The following is a 26,805-nucleotide window of genomic DNA, read 5'->3' on the forward strand; positions in this document are numbered from 1 at the left end:
CTGGAGTTTCAGAAAGTAACAGCATCTTTGACAAAGGCTTGGGCCCCATAGTCAACCTGCACCAAGCCCAGGCTCTACTAGGTCTCTAACCCAATGTTTGTGGACCTTTTTACTTTATACTTTTGTAATGTTAACATACTTTGCTTACTTATTTGCAAGAAAATAAAAAATATTTTGAAAGCACATAAAGCAAACAGGTATGATACACAGAATGTTACAGAAGAGAAAGCCTGGAGAAGTTTGGGGCATGATTTCATGATAATGAGGTCTGAAATGAATAGATCTGCTGTTGGGAGTGAGAAAGGATGGCTCTGAAGACAGAATGGGAGTGGACACATGGGTGATCACCCTGGGTCAGCTGTTTGATACCTGTTTTAGGATGCCAGTCCTCCCTTCTGGCTTTCCCCTTCCAGACTCTTCAGCTTTCACTCTTCCTCCTCACTCCCATCTTCCATTCTTCTTCCTTTGTAATTTGACCTCCTGATGAATTAATCCCATAGGAGAACTTCTCCCTAATCTTTCTTATCTTTACATTCTCTAGCTTACTCAAGACTCTAATGCCTGGGTGTGATTTTCAGTATATTTGAAGGTGTTTCTGCCATCATCCCTGTATTCTATCAGGGTGGTGCCCATCCATTTGTCAGTCTTAGCCTCAGAAGCATGGCCGATTGCACAGAGGTGAGCAACAACTCTCATACTTGCCTGCCACCTCTGTGAACTAGCTACTTCTCCCATTAAGAGGTGGAATCACTTTCCTGGGCATTCAAGTGTGGGCCAACCTTGTGATTGGCTTTAGCCAATAAAATATGGCAGAGTGACATGGTTAGACTTGAAGCTTCAATACTCCCTATCATGGAATGCTGTTCTGAGTCCATCATGCCAGGAAGCCATGATGAGCCACAAGGAAAAACCTAGCTGCCCTGCTTGCACCCCACATCAATCTCAAGAGGTGTAAGAAGGGCTGTAGTGGAGCTGCCAGGTGACTAGCATGGCAAGAGGAACCTGGCAAGTAGACGACCACAGAGACATGAGCAAATCCACAGCGGTTATTTTAAGCAACTATGTCTTGGGTGGGATGCTAAGCAGCAATAAACACTGAGCCAAGTATTCTGATTAGATGTGGTGTTAGAGCATCCCTTCTTGTTTGCCAGTTGGGTATAGCTGTGAATTCACCAACGGGCAGGTGGCAGTCACAATTAAGGGAGGAAATAGCAGCTGAGTGGGTAGTAGAACCCCTGGGCTTATCTCTCCTGGAACACATTCTTCCCAGAAATAGCAGCATAATTGGCAACAGCAGTTTTCTTGTAGAAGATATGATTTTTTCCATTTTCTTGAAAAATACATCAATTTTATTCCTATATTTAATTGGTGGTTAATATCAAGATGAGTGTGCATGCTGCTCCAAAATTCTAGGTCCTTTTCTGTGAAAAATCAGCAATACAGGAATCATTGACCAAGGGTTTCTAGTATACAGAGTTCTGATGAGACCCAGAGGCATTCTACCTTCCAGCTAACACCAATCCCTAGCCCTTTAATTTTAAAAAAATATTTTGAAACAGGGTCTCACTAAATTGCTGAAGATGGCATTAAGTTGCTGAGACTGACCTTGAACTTGTGATCCTCCTGTGTCAGCATCCTTAGTACTAGGATGTCTGGTGTGTGCCATCACGCCTGGCTTGGATGTACCATCTTGAATTAGAGGCAGAGGGAACTGATCTTTTGTTATATAACTGCTAGAAATAGAAGCAAATGGAAGGGTCAGGAGAAAGAGCGGGAATGGGGACACACTGAGCTGGTGTCATGGTAAATGATGCCTAAGACTAGGGCTGAGCACAGCTCCCACCTGTGCTGTTTAGTGTTATTATAGTACAAGGCCAGAGAAGTTAAGCCTTTGGGGTGGGCAATAAGAAGTAGTAGAGCCTAGTAGTTAGAAAGCACCTGTAATGTGTTCACTGGGGACAGACTCTGCTGTGCCCTGATAGTTTTCTGGAATGAAAGCCCAATTTTTATAGAACCTCCAATTTTTCAAAACATGATAAAAATTTGGATTATTAAAAATATCATAAAAATATCAAGCAGTACCTGGTAATTTTAGAAGATTGTAAAAATCCTGAGAAAGCCTCAAAAATGATGTCTGAAGATACTAGTTCATGTCCTCTGAGGACTAAAGCCAGAAATTATATCTACTATATAGATGGGTGGATAGTCACCATGTCCAACAGCTTAAATGCCAGCAACAGCCATAGTATTGGTACTGGGTTATTCTTGACCAGGATGGAGTTTTAATCTTTATTTGCTGGATTAGGAGGATTTCTGAAAGATGCTGGGACAGGAGCTGCATAGCTTGGACCATAGGATGGTACTCAGGGAAGTCCCAAAGAAATTAGTATTTTCTATACAGTGTGAAATTGTTTCAATATCTTAGCAGATGGTAGGGTCTACTGTGCCAGATGATTATCAGTTCTGTAGCAAAGAGAGTAAGTTCACAGCATCCATTTTCTTTCTCATTGTTGAAAGCAAAAAGATTAATGCAAAATTTTGCTATTGACTATTATAGCAGTTCTGGCTGTTTTTCTCAAATACCTTCTCTAGTGTCCGGCAGCTGTCTCCACAGCAACTACTTACGTTTATATAAATCTCAGACTGTGAGGAGGTGGGGAAGAAGACAGAGTAAAGACAAAATCTTAATAAGCCAAGATTTTTGTTTTGAACATGAAAAGGTTTCTAATAAAAGCACAGGTCCTCTGCTTTCCAATTTATAGACATATCCGGAATGTCTTAGTGTCGGCTTATAACCCAGACGAATTAAATTCACAGCTCCATATATCAAATGTTTATTGCTCACCCACTCTTCACCCAGGACCTTGCTCGGTGTGGCCGGAGAAACAAAAGAAAAACCAAGCACTGGAAGAACCTCACAATTGCATGAGGGAACAAAATCGTATGAAGAAACAGTTGCATCAGAGTATATAGAGAGTAGGCTGATCCCAGTAGAGGTGTTCATGGAGGAAAGATGGTAGGTGAGCTGAAGAAAGTAGAAAATTAAGATTTTGAGCTGACAAAGCTGACCATCTAACCTTACACCAGGTTCAACTTATACCCAATCCCCTTCCTTTCTACAAGCCACAATCAGGGATATTTCTGTCATGTCTTATAGTGTTTGTTAGAGGCTCAAGTTTCCCAGATCATCCTCTCTCACCGCAGTACATCTTTTGCTGAGTTTATTGCCTTAAAAATGACCCATTTCCATCTCCAACCTGCCCATACCTCTCACACTTCAGAGGTAACTGTCTCTTTTCTGGGCATCACCTTCATCATCCATCTACAACAGCATGTGGTTGACTTCTGAGGTCTTTGCTTCCCTAGAAGTGCTATCAACTAGAAGCTCTCCCACCCTACTTCACCTCCAAGCTCCATCTACCCAGACTAGCAGGGAGAATTTATGCCTTTCTAGCCCTTCATTTACTTTTTAAAATCTCACCAATAAAAGTACATTAATAAACAAATAAATAAAAGAAATTTAAGAAAAAATAAAATTCCTTCTCTTGTTTGTTAAAATCAAAGAGAACAAAATTAGAACAAATAACAAGATGCTAGAAAATCAGACTACCATATTGCAGTTCCTTGTACAACCAATAGAAATATGCCCACAAATATATTAAAACTGGACTGTTGTCTGCCTCTGAATTGTCAATTATGTTCTCATTCTGGGCAATTCCAAATTCCAAGTAGAGGATTTAGCTAATAAAATCTACCTAACATGCTGGGCATGGTGGCACACGCACACTTGTAATCCCCACGCTTGGGAGGCGGAGACAGGAGGATCGCGCAGGTTCAAGGCCAGCCACACTGGCTTAAGAGACACCCTATTTCCAAATTTAAAAAGTATAAAAATAGGTACTGGGAGTGTAGCCTGTGGGAATAAGGGTTTCCAGGAACCCCAGTACTACACACACACACACACACACACACACACACACACACACACAAATAAAACTACCTAGCATGGAAATTTTGAGACCTCTTCATAGTAATGATGTTTTTCTCTCCGTATCTCTCCGTATCTTCATGCACCTGGCAGAGATTTTGTTACTCTTCTCAATTTTTCATTTCTAAAATTGTTTCAGGCATTACTTTATATCTTTCCCTTTCTTTTTATCCTTCCTTTGCCTATCTTTGCTGCTCCAACAAATTTCTAAATGTTCTGAAATGCACAGTCTTTTGACTCTATCAAATTTACCCCCTTTTAAAGTTTTCTTACCTCTCCTTTACCATAAAATGTATATAATAATATTTCTATAGACCAGTAAAAATTAATGTACATAAGATGCATATCTTACTTGATCCATTATCTGATTTGAAATATGAAACTACTACACGATCAAATTGCCATCTCCATTGCTTTTCATGTTTAAATGGCCTTTTAAATTCAGTTTCATGAATATATTTCACTTTTAATTCATATACATGTATCCTTAATAATATGTAGGATTAAGGGACTTATGGGAAGATGGTGACCATGGGAAGCAGCACATACCAGTCCTGCTGACACATGATCACCATTGCCTTAAAAAATATTCTACAAAGCCACAATATACTATCAGTAGAGAAATAAAACAATAGGTACAAGATGGCAGGTGGAAAAAAAAAGATTAGAAGACTAATTAGAGAACAGAAAGAAAAACAAAACCCTCCTGCCTTGTGGCTGCAGGCACCACAGCAACACCATCCTGTCTCACTGCACCCAACTCCAGAGATAAACAGGAAAACAACCAAGGACCTGAAGTGAGCAGCTACAGATCATCAAAGTTGTAAGCCATCAGCAATTCCTGCACAAACACCAGCTACAACTTCCAGCAGTGGCAGGCAAGCTCTCCACATTCTTTCAGGATCTAAAGCAGCACTCAACATTGGAAAAGAATCCCATGCATCTTGCAGTCACAGGCACTACAGCAGCACTGTTTTGCCTCACTGGACTCAACTCCAGGGACAATCAGGAAAACAACCAAGGACTTGAAGTAAGTAGCTGCAGATGATCAAAATGGTAAGTCATTAGTTCCTCCTGCGCAAACACTGGCTACAACTTGCAGCAGTGGCAGCCAAGCTCACTACACCCTCCAGAGATCCAGGCCAGCAGGCAACAACATGGGAGAATGCCCAGTGTGGCACCCCCAGGGACTTTCACGGCTGTGATGAACACCTTTGGTCTGAGAGTTTGGAGTTTAACCCAGCGAAGGAGGGGGTTGAGTCTCCAACTTGCAGCAGTGGCAGCCAAGCTTCCAACACCATCTAGAGATGATAGGATCATTCAACTACAACGTAAGTGAAACCACATTACCTGGGGGAGAAAGCCCAGCAGCCACCTATTGGGGCAGGGAGAGACTGAGACTCCACATTTTTAAAAAGCGTGGAGGATGACCTGTGCTTAACACTAGATACAGCCCCATTGATACTGGCCATTGCATAGACTGAGAAAGAATCAAAGAACCAGGCGTGCAGCAGAAAAGGTGCCAGTGCTACTCCATGTCTTCACAGATTCCTCACAGTCATAGAAAAATTTGTCCTTAAATTCATTTGGAACAACAAAAACCCCAGAATAACTAACGTAGTTCTCAGCAAACAAAAGCCATGTGGGAAGACTCACAATACCTGATGTTAAACTATACTATAAAGTTATAATAATAAAAATAGCATGGTATTAGCACAAAAACAAATACATAGAACAATGGAGCAGAATAGAAGACTTAGAAACAAATCCACACACTTACAGCCAATTGATTTTTGACAAAGGGGCCAAAAGCATAAGCTGGAAAAAAAAAAAGATAGCCTGTTCCACAAATGGTGTTAGCAAAACTGGTTAACCATATGCAGAAAAATTCAAATAAACCCCACTTTTTCACCCTTCACAAGAGTCGATTCAAGATGGATCAAAGACTTAGAAATTAGACCAGAGACTGTGAGGCTCCTTGAAGAGGACATAGATTCAACACTGCAACACAGAGGCACAGATAAAAACTTTCTCAACAAGACCCCAAAGGCACAAGAAACTAAAAGGTGAATCAACACATGGGATTGCATTAAACTGAAGAGGCTCTGTACAGCAAAGGAAACTATCAAGAACCTCAACCAAGAGCCAACAAAATAGGAGAAGATTTTTTGTGAACTACTCCTCCAATAGAGGACTAATATCTAGACTATACAGAGAACTCAAGAAACTCAGTACTAAGAAAACAAATAACCCAATCATAAAAAATGGGCAAGTGAACTAGACACTTCACAAAGGAATTCAAATGGCCAATTAGTGCATAAAAAATTGCTGAACATCATTAGTAATCAGAGAGATACAAATAAAAGCTACCCTGAGATTTCACCTAACTCCAACTATAATGGCAATCATTCAAAACACAAACAACAACAAATGCTGGTAAGGATGTGGAGAAATGGGAACTCTAATACATTGTTGGTGGGATTGCAAATTAGTGCAACCACTTTGGAAAACAGCATGGAGAATTCTCAGAAGAATGGGAATGAACTTACCATTTGATCCAGCAATACCAGTTCTGGGTATCTATCCAAAAGAAAGGAAAACAAACTACCAAACTAATGCATGTGTATCTATGTTCATAGCTGTACAATTCACCATAGCCAAACTATGGAACCAGACAAGATGTCCATCAACAGATGAATGGACTACAAAACTGTGGGATATGTACACAATGAAATTTTACTCAGCCATAAAGAAAAACTCAATTACATCATTTACATGGAAATGGATAGAACTGAAGAACATTATGCTAAGTGAGATTAGTCAGTTATGAAAAATAAGAAATTGGATGCTCTCCCTAATATGTGGAAGCTAGGGAGAAAATGGGTCATAGGAGGATCTCTAGATGAAGAAGATTCTATAGATGAGCAAATAAGGCAACCTAACTGAAGGGATGGTAGGAGAGAAGAAAGAAATTCTCTAATGCATATGATGTACTTTAACAAACATATCAATGTCAATCACCATGCTAAATATGAGGAGGGAGGGGGAGGGGATGGGGTGGGAATTGGGTAAGGGCTAACTGGGTGATGTATGCATGTATGTCTTCACTATCTTGTACCCCATTAAGATGTATGACTACAATGTACCAATAAAAAAAAGTACATGCAGCATTGTTTAACATGCTTTTAGATTTCATAAGAATTTTGTTTTATTTCATATATATTCCACATATTGTCATTGTTGTTCTTAACTATGTATATGAAATTCTCTTGTGTGGATAAGTTGACTGTTTCCACAATTTTCCAATTTTCCTTTGTTGTGTTATACCATAAAATAACAAATATGCCACAATTTGTTTAATCTTATATTAATGGAAAATAGGTTGTTTAGAGTTGTCGAAGTTTATTTTTCTACAACAAATGATGCTGACCCTTTATGTTCTCTTTTTAATTGTTATTTTGCCATAATATTTAATAATATAATGTTTATCTACTGTAGACCTCTAAGAATACGTCAATTTTGCTATATTGAATTCTTTTTTAAAAACGCTGTTCATTTGATAAAATGGCATGTGATTTTTCCTTTCTGATTTTATGCCTTTTTTTCTATTTGCATCAGAAAATCAGACACACCATTTTCATAGAATAAGTTAAAGCCTGATTTTTTCCTATTTCATAAGAGTTTGTATTGATTGTTATTGTCTATAGATTTAATTTTTGATAGAGATAGAGATGACTAATTAAAAAAACCCAATACGGACTTTTTTTTTTTTTTGCATTGCTAGGGATTAAACCCAGGGACGTTCTACCTCCAAGCTATACCTCCAGCCCTATTCTTTATTCTTTATTTTGAAACAGGGGCTCACTAAGTTGTCGAGGGCCTAACTAAGTAACTGAGGCTGGCTGCAAATCATGATCCTCCTGTCTCAGGCTCCTAATTACTGGTATTACAAGCCTGTGCCAACACACCAGCCTGCTAGTATGGACTGTTTTTTTGGTTTTTGGGGTTGTTTTTTTTTTTTTTTTTTTTGTTGTTGTTTTGCGGTACTGGGGATGGAATTCAGGGGCATTCTACCTCCAAGCTAAACCCCCAGACCTATTTTTTATTCTTTATTTTTAAACAGGGTCTCGCTAAGTTGCAAAAGGCCTAATTAGTAGCTGAGACTTTCTGCTACAGCGATCCTTTTGTCTCAGCCTCCCAAATGCTGGGGTTACAAATGTGCCTCACCACACCAGACTGCTAGTATAAACTGTTTTAAGGGCATATTTCTTTTATTGCTTATTCAAAGTCTTTAGTGATTCTAGACATTTTAGAGTTACTTAGAGTTCGTTTTTCTAAGTTGTGTTTTTCTAAAAGAAAATACTTACTCTTCATTTTCAAAATTTTTGCCCTGCACTTGTTTTATCATTCTTCAATATTTTTAAGTCTCTCTTTCAAATGTAATCATATACTTCTTCCTTCCAGATTTGTCATATACTTTTTTTTCAAAAATGTCAAAGGTTTAGTACTTTTCCAAACTATTTAAGGAACATGCTTTTATGAATTCATTATATGGATGTTTATTTTAAAATTCATTTATTTCTAATTTATTGCTTTAAACATTCTTACTGATTGTTCTGCTTTCCTTTTTGTAATAGAATATTAATTTTGAAATAATATTCCACGTATTGCTATAGCTATTACTCAAAAGTTTTTTGTTATGGAAGGGTACTAAGTATATTTATATTTCACTTGTGATTCCTCTTTTGAGCCACGAATTATGCAGGAGCATGTTTTTAATTTCTAGATCTATTTGTTGTACTGTCCGTGTGCATGGACTCTATGATATTAATTCTATAAAATTTGTCAAAACATGTTTTAGATATATTTCATGGTCATTTTTCTCTCAAATTTCGACATGTACCAGAAAATAACATTTATTCTCTCATTTGGGGGTGCAAAGTTCTTTATATATTTGTAAGATAAACTTATGAAAGTATTGTTGGGCGACTGTTGGCTTGATAATGTTCATTAAGTCTAGGAATACAAAGTTTCTCAAATTACAGTTTTCTCAAATTACAGTAATTTGTTGTAGTAACTAATACATTCTAATATATTTCTTTTTAGAAATTGTGCTAACCGGTGTCTGTATATTTAATATCAGAATGATTTCTTTGTGAATTATGTTGATCTCCATTATGAAGCTGCTCCTCTCTCCCTAAGGATGAAAGACTTTAATAATAATAAATAAATAATAAGCCTGTTCAGTCTGACATCAATATCAGTAGAAAATATTTATCATTGTGAATATTTCTCTTTACAGTTTTTCATAGATTTATTTTTAATCTTTTTGCATTTTTATGTTTTAGAAGTGACTATGCTAGATAGCATAAAACACATTCCTTCCTACCTTATTTAAAATCCCATGTCTCAAATTTTCCACTTATTTTAGTCATTATTTTTACTCCTAAATTACACATTATTAGTGTTTTTACACATCAGATGTTAGTTTTAGACTCACTTGCAGTTTCAATTTCTTTTCTTATCAATGATTTCTGCATTTCTGTATTTCCCTTTGCTTGAAATACATTTTTCCTGATATTTTATATTATTGGTGAAGATGAAGATGGAGTATATTTTGGATTAGTTGAATATTTCAAGTCAGAGAGAGAGAGAGAGAGAGAGAGAGAGAGAGAGAGAGAGAGAGAGAGAGAGCGCTCAGATAAGAACTCTTCTGTTTAATCCAAAATTCTTTCCGGTCTTTCTGGAGCTCCAATTAGAATTGTTAGGCTTTCTTATTTATAATAGCTGCCATATTCATGCTTCTCATTATTCCAGTGTTGTATCTTCTGCACTGGATCTGGACTTGGCCATGTGACTTCCCTTTACCAAAAAAATTAGCAAATGTGACACTAGAGGGCTTGAAACACACTAGCTAGAACTTGCTCTCCTAGGACATGGTCAACATCATATGAAGAAGCCTATTCGGCCTTTTAAAGAATGAAGAACTTGTAAAGAGAGAAGTCCAGCTCCCCCACTTGACTCAGGTGAAAATCCTACTTTAAAACCTTTTCAATATTTGAGTTAACTGCAGATACATGATGATGAGTCCAGAGGGGACCAGCAACAGAGGAGCTCAATCTAATCATGGAATAAGAAATAGTAAATCCTAGTTGTCTTAAACTAGGAAGAAAGTGTTTTGTTATGCAGCAATATGTAACTGATCATTGTTCAATCCGTCTCCTTTCTTTCTTTTACAGTTTTTGTTGTACGTCTTTGTTTCTTTAAGAGTGATTTTATCATTGACTTAATTTTTGTCTCCTTCTGGGCTTAAAATGTTCTTTAACTCATTCACAGAGTTTTTAAATTCATCATTATACATTTAATTTCTAAATTTCCTTTTTTCCTGCTTTCTTTAAATCTATCTTTTATGGTTTTATGATTCACATTGGGTTTCTTTCTAACATTTTTATTCATTTTTAAAAATTTTAAGCCTTAAATCCTACTTCAACTATAGTTAACACATCAAGGAAAATAAAATGTGAAATTGGCTATCATTATCTGAAAGCTGGAGGAGTCCAAATCATTGTATAATTTTCTTTTCTATCGCTCAGCTGTGGTTGCTTGTTTCCTTGTAATCTTGTCTATCATGGTATTGCTTGTTTGAAAAGTCTGCACTGCCTCAACTTCTGGCAGAGGTGATTTCCTTTGGCTTGTGACAGCATAATGGGTTGTTGTGGCCAAGGACCACTTTTATTAATTTCATGACTTGGCATTTATTGCCCTCAGCAGATAGAGTAAACTTAAGTCTCAGCATGTATAAACAGTACAATGGTTAAATTCTGTAGGGAGATTATTATTATTTTTTAACCCAGATTCCTGGTCAAAATCAACAAATTGTATTGTCAGTTTTCTTCTTGGGAAGCAAATATAACATATATAACATATCTAAACATGAAGTCAAAGCAGGTTTAGGTGTGTGTCTAAATATCAGGACCTTGCAGCCCTTAAAAACTGCATCTCAGATGAACAAATGTTTCCAGGACAAGGGAGAAATTGTTTCTGCAACCTTTCCTCCCTCTGTTTTCAGTTCCTCTTCTTAGCTCTAAGGTTTTCTTTTATTTTTTTAATTTTTGTGAGCTCTGACATATAATAGAATATTTGCTATATTTTCTCAAGCCCTTCGAGGTATTTTTATGAAAAAAAAAAAAACCCTGAAAGATCTTTATTGAGAACATCACACTACCAGAAATAGAATTTCCATTTCCTCTTCAATCTTGCTCAGGATTTTATGCTCCACGTTCACTATTACAGTCTGGATATAAATTGTCTCTCAGAGAAGCTCATGCGTTAGCCTGTGCAGCCAGGATCAGAACTGAGGTGTGGCTGAGGAGGTGGGTCACTGGTAGTATGAGCATGGGGCCTTATCTCTCTCTGCTCCCTTGTAGCCACTGAAAGGTACAGGCAGCTTTTCCTCTACCATTTCCTAAGTCCCACCAAGCTGCTTCTGCCTGCCATGCTGCTGACCATCGTGAACCAAAACTAACACCATAGGCCAAGAAATATTTCTTCCTCTAAGTTCTGCTTGTCAGGTATTATGGTCAGAGTGACAGAAAAGCTGACTAAAACTTTCACTGATTCTTCTTTCACAAAAGAAATTCTTTATCCCATATTAATTGACGTCTCATCTGCATTTGATATATTCGTGACTTACCTCTTAGGATATTTTTCTTTAAATTTTTGGATTTGAAGGCATCACAACCATCTGTTTTTCTCCATAGTCTACTGAATGACCCACTTCTGTCCCTGTTTTTGTGGGAACTTTTACCTGTCTTCTTTCAGGTTCAGGTGCGTGGAGTCAGCTCAATACTTCCTCTTGGATGGTGTAGTAGGTTGAAAAATGCCCCTAAAAACATATGCAGGTCCTCATCCTAGAGCCTGTCACCTTATTTGGAAAATTAATTTTCTCAGCTATGACTAAATTAAGGATACTGAGATGGGGAAATTATATTTGATTATTCAGACGGATTCTAAAAAGCAATGGTGCATGTCTTTATAAAAGAAAGACAAAGCTTAGCATATGAGCATGTTGACACATGGTTGTAATCCCAGTATTTGAGAGGCTGAGACAAGAGAATCACAGTTTTGAGGCCAGCCTCAGCAACTTAGTCAGACGCTCAGTAGCTCAGCAAGATGCTGTTTCAATAAAGGGGGGCAGAGGGTTGAGGATGTAGCTTAGAGATAGAATATCATTAGGTTCAGTCCTTCAATCCCCAGGACAGAAAAAGAGAGAGAGAGAGAGAGAGAGAGAGAGAGAGAGAGAGAGAGAGAGAGAGACAGAGAGACAGAGAGACAGACAGAGAGAGAGACAGAGAGAGACAGAGAGAGAGAGACAGAGACAGACAGAGAGAGACAGAGACAGAGACAGAGAGACAGAGAAGTAAAAGAGAGAACACAGATGAGGAAAAGGCAAACAACGACGGGATCTTGTGGAAGCTGAACAGGGGCAAGGTTTAGATTCTACCCCTGAGCTTCCAAGAAAGTGTTCAAACTTGGAATTCAGCCCTGAGAAACCTATTTTGAATTTTGAGTTTCCAAGACTGTGAAAGAATAAATGTATATCATTTTAACCAACCAGGTTTGTTAAAATTTTATTATTTCTATCTCAAAAATAAACTAAAAGCTATTTACAATATTCATTTCCCTTTCCGTACTTATCCAATTCAATAGCATATTCAGTTGATGTTATCCCCAAACCTAATATAAGTGCTTTCTCGTATTCTTTCGGCTACCTCCAGTTCAAGCCACAGTTATTATCTCTCTCCTCAATTACTATAGCAGTCTCCTATAAGATTGTCTGACTTCTATATTTGCCAACCAATAGTCTATCCTCCACATAGACACCGGATCGATCTCTAAAAAATGTAAATCAGATTAAAGTCTCCTTTTCCTAAAGAAACCCAATGATTTTCTTTGTCATTAGCTTAAAATTGAATCCTTACAAGAACTAGATGAGTGGCCTACCTATTTCCTGTCTCTTCTCCCTTCTTCCCGAGGGTCGGTTCTTCCAGCACACTAAGCTTTTCTAGTCTCGGCCTTTCCAATTCTTCTTTTCCCTCCCTGGAACACGCTGTTCAAATATTTGGCATGTTATCATCTTCTAATTATTCAGATCAAATATCACTTCTCCAGAGAAGCCATCTCTGTATAATTATTTCTATATTGTTATATCTATTTCTGTCTCTAGCTCTACCCTCTATTTTCCTTTCTTTCTGCCTATTATCTATCTACCGACCTATCTACTGATTTATTTATCACCTATCAGTTATATCTGTATTTAGAGCTCTGCTATCCAATCAAACTTCCTGTGATAATAGAAGTGATACCCAATGCGCCACCAAATGTGATGCAGTAACTTTGTGCGTCTGTGCCACTTGAAATCTGAGGTATGACTGAGGAACTGAACTTTTAGATGTTTTAAATTTAGATAGAACTTTAATGAGTACTTTCTATATGCCAGATTTTGAGCTAAGCAATTAGCTTAAATTGTTACCTATCTATTCTATAATCCTGTGAAGTATTATTATTATCTCCACTTATGGATAAGAAAATTAAAGCTTAGAGGGTTTCAGTAATTTGAGACTCAAATCCATGTCTATTTGAAACTTAGTAGCAAATCCATGACTATTTGAAAATTAGTACTACTATGCAATATTGCTTCTATATCTCCAGGGAAAATCTTCAAATTGAGGGAGTTAGCTTAGATGGACTCTTATTTTTATGGAGTATTAATATCCTGTAACTCTATAACTTGAAATATAATATTTTATACAGGGTCAACAAGCTCTATCCCACAAGCCAAATCCACCTTGTCTCTCTTCTTTGTAAATAAAGCTTTATTGGGACACAGCTATGTGTACTTATTTTTAGACTGCTTATGGATACTTTCACACTGCAGTGGCCACTCTGAACAGCTGTTACAAAGACCCTCTGGATCAACCAGCCAGAAATAATTAGCACTTGACCCTTTATAGACAAAATTAGACAACTCCTATAGTAATTTATATTAGTGAAATCTTTATTTCTAATTTCTTTTTTTAAATTTTATTTTATTGGTGCACTGTATTCATACATCATAGTGGGATACAAACTTTTGTAGACATACATGCACACATCACCCAGTCAGCCCCCAGCCGATCCCCACCCCATTCTCTCCCCATCCCTCCTTCCCATGCTTGGCTTAGTGGTTGACATCTAGTATTATAGCAATTTATCCAAAATTAAAAATGATAATCTCACATAACAGTTTAATTTGTCTGATACCAAGCTTTTGATGACTTAAAGATAACATTTCAATATTTCTTTTTGCTTTCTTTCTTACCAGAGGATATTTTTTTCTGTTTTTTTAGGTGAAACTATCATATATTTATATATTTAATTTTCAGAAAAAAATCTATCCTAATATGGAATATGGATTCTAGATACCCAAAATGATCTTGAAAAAGAACAAACCTAGAAGATATATATTTTCTGATTTCAAACCATGTAAAGCTACAATAATTGAAACAGTGTAGTACTGTTCTAAAGGCAGATATATAAACCATTGGAGTTAAATACAAGCCTAGAGCTAAATTCTTCCCTATATTGTCAAGTTATTTTTGACAAGGTTTCCACGAACATTTGGTGGTGGAAATAATAATCTTTTAACTAAATATTGTTGAAAAATAATAATTACATGGAAAAGAATAAAATTGGACCCTTACCTAATCCCACATACAAGTATTAACTCAAAATAGATAAAAGACCTAAATATAAATCTTAAGACTATAAACTTTTAGAAGAAAATCTGGGTCATAAAAACTAACAACATTGAAATTGGCAGTGATTTCTTGGATATGATTTCAATGGCACAGGCAACAGAAGAATATACAAACTCCCTAAAAAATAAAAAAAAAATTGTATATCCAAAGACAATGTAAACAGAGTTAAAAGTTACTAATAGAATTGGATAAAATATTTCCAAATGCTATATCTGAAGGTATATTAATATTCCAACTAGAAATCCTAAAAATTAACAACAATAAAGGCAAACAGTACAATTTAGAGATAGGTAAAAGACTAACATAAATAATGAATCTCCACAGATAACCAATCTTAGTTGTCTGTTGGATGGAAAATCTTGTTTCTCTGGTTCTGGTGTGTGTTACCTATTTCTTTTTTGTAGTTAATCTCTTTGAGTATTTTCTCTAGTGCTGGTTTTGAAGACATAAATTCCTTCAGTTTCTGTTTGTCATGGAAGCTTCTTATTTTTCCATCTAATTTGATAGAAAGTTTTGCTGGGTAGGAAATTTTTGGCTGGAAGTTGTTTTCTTTCAGAGTTTGGAATATGTTACTCCAAGCCCTTCTGGCTCTCATGACTTGGTTTGGGAAGTCTGGAGTGATTCTAATTGGTTTGCCTCTGAATGTCACTTGGCCCTTTGTTTTTGTTGCCTTTAAGATTCTCTGCTTGGCTTCCACATTGGTCATTTTGACAATTATGTGGCGTGGGGATCCTCTTCTCCGATCCTGTCTAAAGGGAGTTCTATAAGTTTCCTGGATCTGTGTATCAACCTCTTGCTCTATGTTTGGAAAATTTTCTGCTATTACTTCCTTGAAGAGATTGTTGATCCCTTTGGTTTCACTTTCTTTTCCCTCCTCTATTCCAATTATTCTTAGGTTAGCTCTCTTAAAATGGGCCCATATTTCTTCAATGTCAGATTCCTGCTGTCAGATATTTTTTTCTAGATTAGAAACTATGCATTCATTTTTGAATTGCTCATCTTCTAAGAGCGAGATTCTGTTCTCCATGTGGTCTAATCGGTTGTTTGTGCTTTGAATTGAGGCCTTTACTTCATTAATTGCATCCTTTATCTCTTTTTGGCTCTCTCTGAGTTCTTTTTGAAGCACCTCTATTATTTCTATAGTTATTTTCCTGATTTGATCTTCTAGAAATCTCTGATTTTCTGTTTTATCGGGTTCTGATGTTGTGGGGTTGTGGGCATTCATTGCTCCAGTGTTATTCCTCTTTCCCATGATTTCGGAGGTTTGTGCCTTCTCTGGGTTCTTCCCTTGGGTCACTATGACTTCACTTAAGGTGCTCTGGATCTCGAGTCTGTAGTATCTCAGACCCCACTACTCCTTTACTGGGTTGTATCACAGAGTCTCCGACCCAGGGAGTCAATAGAGGCTGCTTTAAACTATGGGGGGTGCCAGGTTGCACGTTCTCCTAGGTGTGATATCTCTGCCACCGCCACTCCCTCACTGGGTCAAGTCCCAGGGAGTACAGTACTGGGATTTCTCCTCTGTGGCCTGCAATTTGACTCACTGTTCTTGAGTACGCAGATGTAGCTGTACTGGACTCGGTGAATTCACTGCTGCTGCCGCTGGTGGCAATATGGCGCCGCTGCCATGCCCTCGGCCGTGAGTCTGGTGTATTTTTTCTTCTCTGGTTTTGAGTTCCACTTTGAGTCCCTGCAGCGTGTGCTGAGCTCAGCCACTGGGAGCTTTAAATGCTCTCTGCGCTGAAAGATCCCGCCTGGCTGTTCCGCAGCGGCTCACCTTGGCTTGCTGCAGCCGTCCCGTGAGTTCGCCGCTGCCGCCAGCAGTATGGCGCTGCTGCCGCGGCCTCGGGCGCGTGTATCTCCTCTGTGGCTCTGAGCTCTGTTTTCAGTCCGCTTTCTCTCTGGAGCCAGGTGTTTTTTTTTGTTTCTCTAGTGATGGTGTTTTCTGGCTATGAAAGGCGCTGATTTTGTGGTAATGGAGATTGGTTGTTAGCGGGGCTCTTAAGCCCCGCTTTTCTCGGTCGCCATCTTCCCGGAAGTCTCTATTTCTAATTTCTTAGTGAGTGTAATCAAACTCAAATCAAATCATGCTGTTCTGCTTTAATAAAACCATCTTTTAAGACCATCTATTTTATAACAAGTTTCTGTTTCTGAATTAATGTTATTTTATAATTAATTTTGTGTATTTTCTATTATTTAAAAAATGTGTGGTATTTTCCAAGTAATTTTTATTTTATTTATTTATTTATTTATTTATTTATTTATTTATTTATTTATTTGGTGGTACTGGGGTTCCTGGAAGCCCTTCTACTTCCAGGCTACACTCCCAGGCCTATTTTATATATTTTTTAAAATTTGGAAACAGTGTCTCTTAAGCCAGTGAGGCTGGCTCCAAACCAGCACGATCCTCCTGTCTCCTCCCAAGCACAGGGATTACAAGCGTCCGCCACCACGCCTGGCTTCCAAGTCATTTTTAAAGCAACATGTTTCCATGATTTTTAAGGAACATACATTTTTAACACATCAATTATCACTGTACCACTTAAAGGTAGCTACTATATTATTTTAGTGTATTTTCCTTTTAGATTTTTATTATTACATTGTGTTTGTTTCTATGCAATAATTTCAAAGACATTCTCTGGATAAAAGTGGTGACTTCCTAAACAAACAGTTTAATCCCTGTTTTTAAGATTTAATTCCTATTTTTAAAAGATTTAGCAAAATGCAGGACCATTCAAAGGATCTATAGGCATGGACTATGGAAGCATTGCTGTTTTCTCTCCTCCTAAAGATTTCCATCAAAATATATATATGAGAGAACACTAGGCCTCAGCCTCTAGAGTGCCCAGGAGTTCAAGTGAAAAGAGACCCTGTTCTAGTTCTTCTGATTCTGAAATCGCAATGACCACACAATGACATTGTCACCAGAGTATGGATCAAACAAAATCAAATGTATTTTATATTTGGCAATCATTATCTGTGAGAGGAAGCTTTTTGCTGAGAAATGTTATCAGTTAAAAATTACTAGCAGAGAAGTGTAATTTTGCTGCATAATTAAAAGATGTTAGAGCCTAGTGCTAAAAGTAAAGGCTGTGGGATGAGTTCAAATCTTGTGTCTGGCATGGTGATACATGCCTGTAATCCTGGTACTTGGGTGGCTGAGACAGGTTATTGCAGGTTGGAGGACAGCCTCAGCAAGTAGTGAGACTCTCATTAACCTAGCAAGCCCCTGTTTCCAAGTAAGAAATAAAATTGGGTTGGGGATATAACTCAAAGGCAGAATGCCTCTTAGGTTCAATGCCCAGTACCACATACACACATGAAAAAATCCTGTGTCTTCTCACTACTGACTGTGTGACCTCAGTGGATTTGTCAACTAATTTGTGCCTCAATTTCTTCCTTCCTTTCTTTCTTTCTTTCTTTCTTTCTTTCTTTCTTTCTTTCTTTCTTTCTTTTTTGCGGGTCTGGAGATGGAACTCAGGGGCATTCGACCTCTGAGCTACACCCCCTGCCCTATTTTTGTATTCTTTATTTTGAAACCGGGTCTTACTGAGTTGCAGAGGGCCTCACTAAGTAGCTGAGGCTGTCCGTGAACCATGATCCTCGGGTCTCAGCCTCCCGAATGCTGGGATTACAAGCGTGTGCCACCACGCCCGGCCTCAATTTCTTCATCTATATAACTGATATAATTCTTGGCCTAAATTACTAAAGCATGAAGATTCAATTATTTGAAATATATAACGTTGCTTTGAAGGGTATTAGACAGGTGGCAAATAGAGTTAGCTCAGCTACTGATTGCTGAAATGAAATCACAGTTTGGGATTTCATTTTGTTTTGTTCAGCTGGGCATGGTGGCACACACCTATAATCCAAGTATTTGGGAGACTGAGACAGGAGGATTACAGGTTCAAGGCCAGTCTCAGCAATTTAGTAAGACCCTGTTTCAAAAAAAAAAAAAAACATAATAAGGCTGGGGAGGTAGTTCAGTGGTAGAATGCCTCTGGATTCAATTCCCAGTACTGCGAAAGAAGGAAAGAAAAAGAAAAGAAAGAAAGAAGGAAAGAAAGAAAGAAAGAAAGAAAGAAAGAAAGAAAGAAAGAAAGAAAGAAAGGAAGGAAGGAAGAAAGAAAGAAGACAGGCAATAAAGCATTGTTTTGTTCCAAAGTTGTTTAAGTTGAAATAGAGTCACTTTGAAGTAGGACATACTGATTTAATCAACTGTAGTGCTAATTCAACGTGGTATGTGGATAAAGTAAGCTTTCAAATTTCTATATTATGCAATTGAGGAAAAAATCCCGATAGTATTTACACTGTTTTCTTAAGGACTTCAGTTGAACTTGCTCTACTTTTTACCCTTGCAGAACCTTCAGAGAAGCATCTCCTTTTAATAAACTCTCTTCACTCTCTGTCCTTCCTTCTATGGCTAATTTTCATTTTAATTGTGTCCTGTAGGACAGAGCCAGAGAGACAGCATGGCCCAGAGCCACCTTTCTGTCTTTCTGACAGTGTGAGAAATGGGTGCTTATAGCAGCTCCTCAATCTTTCTGAGGATCAGTGTTCTCAGCCCTGAAATAAGGATACTAATAATTATACTTTGTAGCTCACAGGGATCTAAAGATCTCAGGGGTGGTGTGAAAACCATCATTACAGCATTATACCAATATATTTGTATAGCGATATTATTAAAATTCCCATGATTCTACCCAGGTAGATTTATAATTCTAGAAGGATTCATTGATACAATCCCTCGGGTCTGTACTGAAAAGTGGACGGCAGACCGTTAATTGCCTTTGTGGGCAGTGGCACAGTTCCTCATGAAACATCTCTTCCAGTCCACTGGTGCCAAGCTGACATTCAGTGAGGCAGCAGGACGCAAGTGAGCGGCAGGTGCACAGCGCTCAGGTGGAAACCAGAGAAAATCATGCATGGATGAAATAGGTGTTTCTCTAGGAGTTCAGGGGACAACATCTGCAAAGATAAAAAAATGTGCTCCAACCCCCTTTGGCTTATTTTAATTGTGATCACCCAAAACGGAGTTCTCTTAAATATTTAAATACTTCTATGGTGAAAGAGCGACAGAGAGAGAACAGAAGAAATTAGTTTTCAGAAAATCTGCCTCCTTATTCCTATCCTCTGTGCCTGCGGCCAGGAAGCAGACTCTGCCAGCAAAGTAAACCATGTTGATTGAATCAGCAAAGCTGGTAGAGGGCCTGGGCTTAAGAGAAGGAAATTGAATTATCTTGCCCAGAACATCATATCGCCCTATTTAATTTTGGCTCTTTTGTGAATTTTGCAACCTGTCATTGGACTTTTGGAACCCACTTAAATATTCAAATATCCTATTCACTTTCATTTACTCATCCATTCATTGACTCCACACATATAGCAAGCAGACAAGTAGACAGAACAAACACATAGCAACCCTTCCCACTGTGTGTTTACACACTCTGGCATTACAGCTTATCTCTTGATTATTCTCTGAAAGGTTTTGAGTAGTGCATACAATTTAAGCTAAAGAAGATAGAGGGAGCAAAGAATGAAGGGAGGGAGGCAGGGAAGGAGGGAAATGGAAGGAAGGAAATGAAGAAGGAAGGAAGGAAGGAAGGAAGGAAGGAAGGAAGGAAGGAAGGAAATGTTCAAAATAAAAATGGGAGACCATATTAAAACACACACACACACACACACACACACACACACACACACACACACACATTTTACCTGTCCCCTACAATGAGCCAATCAGAATTCTTTTGAAAACTGATTTCACTTGGTTTATCTCAGCAACTAAAGAAAAAGGTATGTATTTATGTAACATAGTCAAAAGCTCCAATGAAATCTCCCCCACCAGTGCTATGCAAATACTTCTGGAAATACTGCTCTGAAACTAAACTTGAGTGGGCCAATGTAATTCTTGTCTTATCACAGAAACATTGCTTAAACTGGCAAATGCGGCACTACACTCTTAAAAAGTGGCAAAGGCTTTGTATGATTCTAGCTCAATTTCAATGTTTTTGCTTGTTTATTATAAGGGCCTGAAATAATTAAGGCTCAGCTACTTCTTAGGGTCATTTTCTTTCACACAGAGATAAATTTGACAACCTCATGGACAGATTTTGTATCCTTTGGACAGATTCGCTTAGGAAATGAGATTCATTTTCTTTTAATGCAATCAGACCCTTTGCTGGTCCCAGCATGCAGTGTGTTTAGGAACCTAAATGGTTGCTCTTAAAATTATAGGCCAAGTATGAACTGATGGATGCTGCAAAAAGCAAACAAAAAAGTCAAATATAAAATAACCTAACAAGCTAATTAAAATTTGAAGGTTACAAAACTTTCCCATTAAGGATAGTTTAGAATAAAATGTATGGCTACTCTGAGGATGTCACTGCTGCAGAACTAATGCAGTAAATAGTTTGACAAGTTCTGGAACTCACCAATTAGGATAAATGCTAAATTATTTAGGTGGTAGGAAGTATTTTCATGGGAACTTTTATGATGTTAAAATATTAATCGCACATTTTAGAATGACCAAACAAACTTCACTTGCTGAGTTTCAGCTGATGAAATCTGTGGAACTCAAGATCCATAGATTTATAATTAATAATAGAGGTAATATTTCCTGTGGATGCACTAGATGGCAGAAACATTGTTAAGTAATTTACTTAGAAAATTTACACGTGTGTGTGTGTGTGTGTATGTGTGTGTGTGTGTGTGTTTTGCTGGGGATTGAACTCAGAGGCATTCTACCTCCAAGCCACACTCCCAGTCATATTTTGTTTGTTTGTTTGCTTGTTTATTTGCTTTTGTGGTGCTGGGAATTGAACCCAGAGACATTCTACCCCAGACCTTTATTTTTCTTATTTTGAAAGAGTGTCTCATTAAGTTGCTGAAGGGCCTCACTAAACTTCCAAGGCTGACCTCGAACCTGCAATCCTCCTGTCTCAATCTCCCATGTACTGCGATTACAGGCATCCACCACTGTGCTCGGCCATCTACTCTCAGTTGTTACCAAAAATGCTGCTCCTTACCTCCTATTTCAAGAGTTTGTGATGCAGAGATTTGATTTCTTACTACTCTGTTTATAAGGAAATTCAAATTCAGTTCTTTACTTCAAAAATGTTTGAGTACTTATTATACATCAGGCACTGTGCTGAGTACCAAGGATTTGTGTCTCTGTACTTAGGCAACATAAACGTAAAAGATACCATGTAGAATATTCAACACACCCACTGCTAATATCATCAGGGCTTGGGGCAGGAGGACAAGTGGAAACCCATGTGTTACTTCCTGAGTATTTGAATATTGTAAGTCAACTTCATAATCTGTTAAATAAAACGGTTTCTCCTATATACTATATAAATATACTTTCATAACACTCTGGAAGCACTAGGTCTTCCGTAGAATCCTAGAATCCTGTGCTGGATCATGGAGGTGAGGATGAATCATGTCCCAGCACCCAGACCCTAGCTACAGCTCCCTTCTTTTCCCAAATTTCATCCCATATTAGCAGGTGCCTTACATGTAGAGGTAGCCAGACTCATCGACACACCTGCACAAGTCTCCCTTTACAAAAGCATCATCTGTTCATCTCAGGAGAACAAACCTTGGAAGATATTTGTAAAGCCTTGGAAGCAAATTCAAGGATACTGTACAAGAAATTCTGAATTCCCAGGTAAATAAGCATGATCGATAGTTTCCAGGTGGCCATGCTATATTAATGACACAAACTCATACTCTAGGGGATGAGATACAATCAGAAAAGAGAAGCGGGCCCTTGGTAATGTGGGGGTGAAGTAGAGGTGAAGTAGGAACACAGTTTCCTAGGTTTAAGGGTGGTAATTGCTGTGTGTAAATAGAGGCTGCTCACCCCTTCACATATATATGATAAAGGCCACTTAATAAGCTATATGGATCACAACCTCTTACAAGAAAGCAGAAGAATAATTGGAGCTTTCTATAGTATACAAAAAGAACCTCCCCATCACCTACTTGTCTGGCTCATGTGCAAAAGCTGGGTTTCCCCTTACACAGCCAAGCATCAAGCCCCTCACAAGAGGAGGATTATGTCTCAAAGGCTGAGAGTTATAGCATTGTTTTCTTCAGAACTAATGTTTTTCCCCCATGTGTCCCTCAATCTCCTTCTTTCATTTGTAAATGTTCCCAATGCGAAATATTTACAAATATTCCCAATACTAAAGAATTTGGGTTTTCATATTTTTCAGTATAACTTATCAATATTCTAAAGGCGAACATTTCTTAGATATGTTCAGAAAACTGCTCCTAAAAGCCCTTTTTAAATCAATTCTTAAAAATTAATTATTTTTGAGGAAGATAGTCTCCCAAAGTTAAGTGTGGCTGTTTTCCAATTTTTTGATTCACTTTTAAATCCTATTTTGGTTCTATGATAATTCCTGTCAATTAAGTGGGTATAATATCATTCCCTGAGCATTTTTGGTGATCATTAACCACAATTTTTATTTTGAAACTTTTCATGGGAATATTAAATAGGATATATAAGTAGAAAAACATAGTTATCTGCTATATAGTTCACATTATTAAAAGATTACTATTTCTACTTTTAAATATTATCTCTTAACTCTTCAGTAAGGAATAACAGAAAGTTCTAGCCACATTAAAAAACAATTAAGGTCAATAAGCCAGACTCTTCCAGCTTAAGCAGTAAATAATTTTTTGAACTCATTTCATAACTGATGTTAATTCAAAAATAATTCTATGTTCCCATTATGCTTAGGCTGCTTAATTTTATTTGGCATCTCGCTTTTGTTCTCATGGCAGTGCATAAATCAGTCATTTTGGATCATGAATTAGCCAGCCTCCAAAATAAAGTGACAGGTTAATTAAATTATGCAAGGAAAGTGGTTTTCCATTCTGTGCCCAAAGAGAGAGGAGAGGAATAGCGAAAATTTATGATTACATCAACTCTATGAGGTTTTCTTCCCTGCATTTTCTATCATTGCTTAATAATAACTCCAGGTCCAATGACAGAGTGATCACTCTAAACTTTTAAGAACATGAATATCATCAAATTTGACCTGGTTAAGTCATATAAATTCCATCAGCAAAAATTTTACTAGAAAAATCTTCCCAAGGAAAACACTAAGGTCATGGAATATTCTCTCAAGAATTTATCTCATTAAAGATGTCAGTTTCTTAATTTGTACCAGACAGCACATTTTATGGGTAATCTTGGCTAGTGAGTAGCTATATAATCACACCTACTGAAGACACATTGTTTAGAAACATAGACTGTATTTGAAAATAGTGATGTTTTACTATTTTCTTCTACTATTTTGACTCTTATTAAAAATATAATTTTCTCTGTAAGAAGAACAAGTAGTCAAACTGAGGCGACAGTGTATTTTACTATGCATTTCAGATTCCTGTGGGCATTAATTGAAAACTAAGGTGAAATAATCCAAGAGGGAGTGCAATTGTCGAAATAGAGTAGTCAAGCTGGTCATAGTGGTACACACCTGTAATCTCAGTACATGAGAGGCTAAAACAGGAGGGTTGTAGGTATGAGGCCGATTTTAGCACTTTAGTAAGGCCCTCAGCAACTCAGAGAGAGCCTGCCTCAAAAAATAACATAGAGCTGGGCATGTAACTCAGAGGTAGAATGCCCCAGGGTTCAGTCCCCCATAACAACAAAACTTAATAAAAAAGTGAGAAAGAAAAAAGAGTAGTCATAGCCGGGTGTGGTGGCACATGCTTGTAATCCCAGCATTCGGGAGGCTGAGACCAGAGGATGGATTCCAGTTCGCAGACAGCCTTAGCTACTTAGTGAGGCCCTCCACAACTCAGTGAGACCCTGTTTCAAAATAAATAATAAAAAAATTGGGCAGGGGATATAGCTCGGAGGTCAAATGCCTCTGGGTTTTATTCCCAGACCTGTAAACAACAACAACAACAACAACAACAACAACAACAACAACACAGTAGTCATACAAATAATTAGCGGCCCATGAGTCCCCAGAGGCATTTACCTCTGCGCTATACCGCCAGCCCTATTTATTTTTTTATTTTGAGATAGGCTTTCACGGAGTTGCTGCTGAGGCTGGTGTCAAACCTGCGATCCTCCTGTCTCAGCCTCTCAAGTAGGTGTGTGCCACCATATGTGGCCTAAAGACACCTTTTAATGCCTATTGAGAAGCCATGTGCCTTAGGTAGACATACAGCTCTTTGTCTTTCCTCTCTTTTGTTTCACATCAGCAAGGGATTTCCCCTTGGGAGATGATTGTGTGAGGTCAGTTATAGTCAGCCTTGCGAGGTAGATCGACCTTTCCTTAGACATCTCCACAATGTTTCCTTGCAGTGACACCATCCCTTCCCCAAAACAACACGTCTTCTTTTGTTCCTTCTCATCTTGACCATGCAAGCTATCTCAATCTTTTTGTCATAGAAAACACACACACACACACACACACACACACACACACACACACACATTTAATCTTCCAGATGTGTTTTCAGATTTTTAAAGGACCAGGGACAGGAAATATTTTAGAGGAAAGTATTATTAATAAATGTAGAATTTCAGACTTCACAGAGAAGCAGCACAGAGGCACAGCCAGGACTCAGCGGCAACTTACTGGTTTTCATGCTTGTGTCTTTTTACCTTGTTGCACCCATCGACTCACACAACTGCCTTCTCAATCAGAGCTTGTGGTAGGAGGAAAATGATATGAACGTGTTAAGCAACACGGAAAGCCTGTTTTTGAGGAATTCCATTCATCCCTGGCTGTGGCTTTTTCAGTTGTGGATACAGGAATACCCCGAAGTAGGCAGGCATCCCAGAAGTTTATGATAGAGACAAAGGTCATAATCCAGGCCTCACACAGAAATGACTGAGAGTTGATGGCTTTTGCTACCCCTGCTATAAAATCCACCATCTGCTGCACCTGTGGTCCTTGGGCCAATGGCGGAGGTTGGAATCATTCCGATAACCGTCTGGCCACCTAGAATGACTCTTTGCTGTTCTTTCTTCTCATCTCCTTTTTTAGTGTTGGTCCTACAAGAAAGATTGTTGTTTTCAATACTTTTTGCTAAGTCTCCAGAATGAAAAATACATGAACTTCTATGTTGAGCAAGAGGCTCTATTTCCTAAAATGTTACTCATCTTTTCCATTTCTCATTACATTGTTCATTTTGATATCTATTCAGATATCAAATCATTATTCAGATATCTCTATTATCACTTAAAAGATAATCCTTTGCCTCTACCATCTTGTACTCCAGTAAGATGCACCAATAAAATATGGAGCCCTTTATTATTATACTCCAATATAAATTCCCTAAACATCCAACCTAAGTTACTCATTCTCAGAAAATAATCTCATTTTTTATTTTGTATTTGCTTCCATTTACACTGAAATCCCTTACTGATTATAATATGTGAAAAATTTTACCATCTTATTGGCACAACAGTTTGTAAATCTACTGCTAATGAGACTGTTAGCATGGGAACGGTATCTAGGCCTTTCCTTAGGGTAATTAATTAATTAATACCAAAATTTCAGAACAAATTTCTTGTCTATAGGTGGACATAATATTCAATATTAACTTTCTATGGGCTTAACCCTGGAAATAGTGTTTCTCACTCAGAATAGAGCATGTTTTTTTATAAACACAATTGACTTTGAGAAAAGGGGTAATTAAGTAATAAAATTATTTCATAAAATGGAAAGTTTTGAAGTTCTATGAATTGTGTTCTAATTCACTTTTACAACATAGAAAAGAGTAGCCAAATTCTGGTATCTAGTAAGTGCAGAATATAGAATTAAATAGAATATTTTACGCCGGGCGTGGTGACGCACGCTTGTAATCCCCGCGCTTGGGAGGTGGAGACAGGAGGATCTCACAGGTTCAAGGCCAGCCTTGCTGGCTTAAGAGAGCCTGTTTCCAAAAAAAAAAAAAAAAGTACAAAATAGGTCTGGGAGTGTAGCCCGGGTAGAAGGGCTTCCAGGAACCCCAGTACCACAAAAAAATAAATAAATAAAA

The sequence above is a fragment of the Muscardinus avellanarius genome (assembly GCF_963383645.1).
Source record: "Muscardinus avellanarius genome assembly, chromosome: 8".
In the NCBI taxonomy this organism is placed as follows: domain Eukaryota; kingdom Metazoa; phylum Chordata; class Mammalia; order Rodentia; family Gliridae; genus Muscardinus; species Muscardinus avellanarius.